Source organism: Colobus angolensis, unplaced genomic scaffold (genome assembly GCF_000951035.1).
Source record: "Colobus angolensis palliatus isolate OR3802 unplaced genomic scaffold, Cang.pa_1.0 Scaffold69, whole genome shotgun sequence".
Lineage (NCBI taxonomy): Eukaryota > Metazoa > Chordata > Mammalia > Primates > Cercopithecidae > Colobus > Colobus angolensis.
Window position 1 is genome coordinate 6,323,542 of NW_012120598.1, and position 7,477 is coordinate 6,331,018.

Consider the following 7,477-nt stretch of genomic DNA (forward strand, 5'->3'; position numbering starts at 1 on the left):
GTGCTATAATAGCTCTATAGTAAACTTTCTTGTTGTCCCCTCAGTTTTAAAAATATAAGATGATCTATAGGCTCTTTATCGTTACAAATTAATAGTACCTTTCTCATAGAACCTTTGCTTAATAGTCATTATTTTTGAACTGAGTGAATGTTTCCATGTAATATTTCTTTTTTCCTTCTCAAACTAGGGTTCTTCAAGATGTTCATAAAAAACAGATATTATTTAAAAACTATCAATTTTAAACATTGTTTGTACCAAAATAAACTTATACTAACTTGTTGCAACTTTTCTTTTCTTTTTCTTTTTCTTTTTGAGATGGAGTCTCGCTCTGTCGTCCTGGATAGAGTGCAGTGGCGTGATCTCGGCTCACTGCAAGCTCCGCCTCCTGGGTTCAAGCAATTCTCCTGCCTCAGCCTCCCAAGTAGCTGGGATTACAGGCACCTGCCACCACGCCCAGCTAATGTTTTGTATTTTAGTAGAGACAGAATTTCACCATGTTACCCAGGCTGTTTTCAAACTCCTGAGCTCAGACAGTCTGCCCACCTCAGCCTCCCAAAGTGCTGGGATTACAGGCGTGAGCCACCGCACCCGGCTGGTTGCAACTTTTCCTAACTTGTCTCAGTATGATCTAGTTTGAGGCACCAAGGAGAGGACACCGGTTTGAAAAAAAGCCCTATCAGAGCAACATGAATTCTGTGCAAATTGAAGAAAGAACAAACACAAATTTATGGTAATCCTTAGGTGGAAGAATGATGACATCATTAATACCTTATAAAAAGTTTCTGGGTAATGTCCATCACAGTTTCCCTTTTATAAATTGGTACATTTGATGTCTTCATATTTTAGGTAGGATTTTACATGCATTCATTAATAAAAATGGCTTGTAATTTTCCTGAATTGTGAAGTCCCCATAAAGTTGATTCCAAAGTTATAAAAGTCTCATAAAGGGAGTGGGAAATTTTCCCGTATTTTCTATTCTGTGGAAGAAAAAAAAAAAAGAGAGAAAACTTTATAGAAACAATGCCCCCAATAAATCAGCAGTTTACAACAGATAGCAAACTTTAAGAAGGGATGAGATGATGTTGAAGATGAAGCTTGCAGTGGCAGAACATCTACACCAATTTGCAAGGAAAAAAATTAATCCCTTTTCTGCCCTAATTGAAGCAGACAGATGACCAAAAACAGAAACAACAGCCAACACCATAGATATCTCAACTTGTTCAGCTTACATAATTCTGACTGAAAAATTGAAATTGAGAACATTTTCTACTTGATAGGTGCCAAAATAATTACACCGAGATCAGCTGCAGACCAGAGAAGAGCTTTCAGTGGAAATTTTAAACCAAGTGGGAAGAAGATCTTGAAGCAATTATTTTAACCATATAACAAGAGATGAAACAAAGCTTCACCAGTACAATCCTAAGGACAAAGTACAATCAAAACAATGGCTACCAACAGGTAGAAGTGGTCCAGTCAAAGCAAAAACGGACTGGTCAAGAGCAAAGGTCATCACAACAAGTTTTCAGCATGCTCAAGGCATTTTACTTGTTGAGTTTCCAGAGGGCCAAGGATAATGACATCTGCTTATTATGAGAGTGTTTTGAGAAAGTCAGCCAAAGCTTTAGCAGAGAAACACTCAACAAAGCTTCACTACCATGACAATGTTCCTGCTCGTTCTTCTCCTAAAGCAAGGGCAATACTGTGAGAATTTCAACAAGAAATTATTAGGCATCCACTTTACAGTCCTGATTTGGTTCCTTCTGACAATTTTTGTGTTTCCTAATTTTAAAATTATGTAAAGAACAGCCATTTATTTACTTAATAATATTTTTAAAAGACTGCATTGACATGGTTAAATTCCAAGGATTCTCATTTCTTTATGGAGGGACTAAATGTTTGGAGTCACTTATAAAAGTGTTTTGAACTTAAAGGAGCTTCTGTTGAGAAATACAGTTTATATTTTTTATTTTTATATTTTATGTCAATTTTTCCATGGATTTTTGAAGTCTCCTTATAGTTTCATCTTTAAATTAGGATGTGGAAGTTGACTCTAGGCTTTTGATTTATTATTATTCTTATTAATTTTTTAAAAGTATTATTACTTGGGTGATGGCTCAGCTTTTCACATAGTTATGGTTCTTACCCCTCCTGTGAAGGCATTTGAATTTGTTAAAAACAAAGTATGAATTTGAAAGCACGAATTATTTTTAAAAGTCTGTGATCTCTAGACATGTGGCCTTGCATATTTTATTCTTTCTTTGTGAATATAACATTACTTTAAACTCCTACTCTCAAATTCTCAGCACATCACTGCATCCTCAGGACATCTTCCATAATGATTCTGCCAAGGTCAAATAATTAGTAATTCAAAATATCCATAGCTCAAATTCATTAAGCTCTCACTATGCTTCAGAGAATGTTGTTTCAGAGCATTTTACATAAACTTCACATGCATCATCGCTATCACCCTTAGACTGGCTAAAATGTTTTATAAACCCAATTGCCAACTACATGAATCATTCCCTTTATATTCTTTTAAAACAGAAGCTAAAATTTTCAAAGTTTGTGTAACTTACCTAATGTTATATGGCTTTGAAATTTCAGAAAGTGATGGAACTTTTTTTAAGGACTATATTACACGGCCATATTTCCCTTATTATTATTTTAATTTATGATACTTCTTCATTACCTGTTATACAAGTTGGAATGTAACACTCATATCTGAAACTTTTTTTAATAATAATCTCACATACATGAAGTATGTGAGTATAAGATCCACTGGGGTAAGAGAGATTCTGGTTCGACTTACAGCTGAATCACAGACACCCTGTAAAGTGCCTGACATGTAGAAGTGGATGAATCATTTGTGGGAGAAAATGAGGAAAGAGTAAAGGAAGAAAGAAAAGAGGAAGGAAGAGGGGTGGCGGGCGCCTGTAGTCCTAGCTACTCGGGAGGGTGAGGTAGGAGAATGGCGTGAACCCCAGAGGCAGAGCTTGCAGTGAGCTGAGATCCCGCCACTGCACTCCAGCCTGGGCGACAGAGCAAGACTCTGTCTCAAAAAAAAAAAAAAAAAAAAAAAAAAAAAGAAAGAAAGAAAGAAAGAAAGGTGAAAAGGAGAAAGGGCAGAAAAGAGAAAGCAGGAGCACCTGCAATTTTGTGTTTTAGATTCAACGTGGTGGACAATATTGAGGAACAGGCCATTCCATTTGCCTCAAGCTTACTTAATACTACATACTTGCCTTTTGTGATAATGTAGCTATGTCCACACCTAATTATAAAAAAGGGAGAGACATGTATTCTAGTTGGGCAGTCATGTTAATTATCTCTGCTAATTATCTCTGCTGAAGATAAAAAGGATAAAATTTGGTAATATCTTAGGGATTTTAGCCACAGAGACTTTGCCTAAATTCCTTTGTAATCTTTACTCTGTGTATGTAAAATGTATTTTTTTAGTAGAAGGAATCCAATTTCCAATCTCTCCATGATACCTTTCCTAATTTTACCGCGTAACATATGCAATATATTAGCATTCAATTATATATTAAATTAATTTACTTAGTGACTTGACTGTGAATATTCTCTATCATAGCCAGTCTCTCTTCTACTTTCTCTGTCCTCGCTATGCTATTATCCTTGTTGTTTCTTGAATAGCCAAACATGATTCCAGCTTAAGGCTTTTGCTTTCACTGGTCCTGCTCCCTAATCGTCTTCTCTCTGTCATTGTCGAGGTTCACACTCTCCTTTTTAGATTCTTCATTCAGATACTATCTTCTCATTAATGTGAACTTCTCTGAACATCCTCTCGAAAATCCCAAAGTCCCCATGATTTCAATGTTTCTTTGATTATTTTTTCCCTTGGCTTTTATTATTAAGTTACCATTTGTTTTGCTTATTTGTTTTCCCCATGTCTAGAGGGCAAAGATATTCCCCCTCTTGTTTACTGCCTTATCCTGTATATTAGCATTACTACATGTTTAATAATTATGTACTGAGAAAATCATTATTTGCCCTAAATATAACACCATCAGTATAGAGATCAATTTGTGTTAAAACAAAATGTGACTCTTTTTACATTTTTGCATGATCATGACTTTCTAGGCAAAATGTACTGGCAACCCAAGTTAAAAAAAAAAAAAATGAGGAAGAGACAAACAAATCGTGGAAATTAAAGATAAAAACCCTAGGGAAATTTACAAATGCATAATCTCTAGAGCCATTCATTTACATAACAACAGGTAATCAATTTCTGACCCATTCATTTACATTTTAAAGAGTTGAAGCAACTTAGGGACCTTTTTGTACACTTTCCAGAGGGGATTTGTTTACATTGAGAACAAAGCTTTCTCTTCTTTCTCAAGAAGGGAAGAAAAAATATGTACATACTGCCCCATATAAGTTTGGAGATTTTGTAAGTGTGGAGCTCCAATCCTGTACTGCAGATGCCTTCTATATATGCAGGTTACTTCTGTAGAAATGAAACATGCAGAACCTGTGTTAAGATATTCTATAAGTAAATCATATTTTTAACCTCTGATTCATAAACTTTGTTTTTACCGTCAGATTTTTAAAAATAAATATAAATATTAAAAAATCAATTTAGGTAAAGAAGGTGGAATCTTGTCATAAAAAAAAACAAGGGCCCGTTAGCTAATAGATATTGGTAGCAAGCATACTGACTAAATCATTTAGCCAATTGTTAATATGTGGTTATCCTCCTTTTTCTTTAAGGAGGAATTGAGAAGATGTTTGTTATGTGGGAAGTAGCATTAATACAAGGAGCTGAATTGTTGCTGCTGGTTTTCACTTTCTCCTCCAAAGAGAAGTGAAAGATTATTTAGTTTCTACAGCTGGAACATGGTTTGGGAAGCTCAGCTGCTGTTCTTCAACCTGAAAGGAAATGTGTCTCATTCACTGACACAGATACAAGTTTTTCCATGTTCACCTGATCTCTCGCTACTCTTCTACAGAGGACTTTACTACTTTAAAAATTAGGGTGAGTCCAAGGTCTCACTGTGGATATCATAGCCCATATTTGGAAATTTCAAGCAAAGAAGGATGTTAATTCTTATGGCTCTTTTGGATACTGGCACACGAATGTCCATTCTCTTATGGGTAGTGGGTACAGAGGTGGCTAAAGGTGCCAAGAAATGTAGGCTGGAACCATGGTAGGATCTGACCAGGCACAGTAAATAATCCTTTGGGCCCTGGTTACTCCAGATGCACAGGGAAAAAAACTCTGTGTCAAGTAGTCAAAAAGGAGAGAAAGAAAGCACGTGTGCCCAAGACAGTGTACAAGCACGCTTACTCTTCTGTTGCTTAAGTGATCTCTTGGAGAGCTTTTGCCACTTCAGTTCCATCTTTGTATTACAAATTTTCTAGCCAGGAAAATAACAGGATCACAGGATCTTGTGGCAGCTGTGAGTTTATCTCTAAAACAATAAAATAATGGCTTTGAGCAAAACTTGTTGTGGAGAAAAAAATAATTAAATGTTTTATTGTAGTGTTTCATTGCTTCTGTCTTTGAGTGTATGTTAGGAATTGATGTGTTATGTTATTTGCTTGTTATTTTCCATCTCATAAGCTCCAGAGTAGACTATCCCAATAAAGCAATAGGGGAAAGTTGTAATTACACAAGTGAGACACACTCCTCTGCCCTTTACAACCAGCAGGTAGTTTGGATTTAATAGAAGTGCCTCTAGTCTCTAAGGTCTGGCAGTCTGGCAGTTCAAATTCTATCTCTTTTGCTCCTAACCAAGAAAAATGGAAGCAGCTATAGATACCCCCTTTTGGAGTTCTGAACTTGAGGTCTGACTAACTGAGAGACATATCCCTTTTCAAAGAACAGCTATTGGGTTGATAATGAACCTTTATTGAAATCCAATGCCTAACTCATCCAGGCTTAATTATTCTCCAGTGTGAGATACCCCCTTTTGACTATGTAATTGACATGGTGGAATGGTCTCAGCAGATTCTTCCTATTCAATTGGATATGCTATGATAAATAATGTCGCTGCCTGACCCCATAAGCATCTCAGTTTTACATTAGAATTTAGCAGCTATTACTCTTCTCCATTCCTACATGTGACTGTGATCTTTTGACGTTAAAATTATGTCCTAAATGACTGGAAACAAAAGATGATTACCCAGTAAGGTAATATAAAACAAATTTTATAAAATTTCATATGGCAACTGTCCTCAAAGTCAGCAATATTTTTTTAGTTTCTTCTTTTCCATTTAGATTATAAACTTGGAATACAAAATAAATATGGCTGGCTTAACATTTTCTAAGTTATTCTAAAATAAATGCAATTTGAAATGTTGCTTGTAAAATAAAAAGAAAAACACAATTGTAATCAGTGTTAAATATTGACCAAAGCTTTAAAGGCTTGTTAGTAGACAAAATGACATGGCAATAACTTTATTGATTGGCAATCATTCATACCTCCATCCACTCAACTATTCAGGAGCATCTGTAATGTGCAACATAATCATTAATGTGCCAGCCTTGACAAACATGGAGATGGATAAGTTATAGCCATTATTTCAAGGAACTCACAACCAAATAAGAAATACAGCATTGAAAGAAGTACTGGATAATAAAACATAAATTTGGTGAAATTTGTCTTACCATACACATGAAAATCAATATTAACAAAATTAAAACCATCAAATACAGCAAAAGAAATTATATTTAATTATACCAAAATGAGATGGGAGAAAAATAATGAATAGTTAAGGTCAATGACTCTTTCACAGACAGTCTTTTCAATTTTCCATGAACTGTGACATTGTGTAAGAATCATCCACTGTTTTCCCTTTATCTCCTCCCTTTTCTTTCTTTCTTTCAATCCTAGGATTTGCCAGGGAACAAAACAAAACAAAACAAAAGCCTGACTTCATATTCTAATTAGCTTGAAAGCTGTTCTTAACTACAGACGCAAATAAGGATTTCATCAATTTGCAAGAAGTGCAAGTTCTAATCCTCAAATTCATGAATATATTAGCTTACACGGGGAAGAGAAATGAAGGTTTTAGATAAAATTAAGGTTGTTAACCAGTTGACCTTAACTGGAGAGATCATCCTTTCTTATTTAACTGAGTGCAATGTAAACTCAGAAGTCCTGAAAAGTCGAAGTGGAAGTCAGAGGAGTTGTGACTGCACAAGAATGGTCACAGAAAGGCAGTGCTGCAGACTTTGAAGATAAAATAATGGGGTCTTGAGCCAAACAATGTGTGAGACCTCTAGAAACTGTAAAATACAAGATAATGCATGCCCCACTAAATTCTACAAAAAGTAATAAGTCTTCCCAAGACCTTGATTTAAGCCCATGGAGACACTACAGAACTGTGAGATAATCCACTCGTATTTTTTAGACACTAAATTCATGGTAATTAAAGCAGCCAGAAAAAAACTCATTCAAAAGAAGAGAGTTTCATAAGATTCATTTAAAGAGAATAATCTTAATCTTTGTGGCAA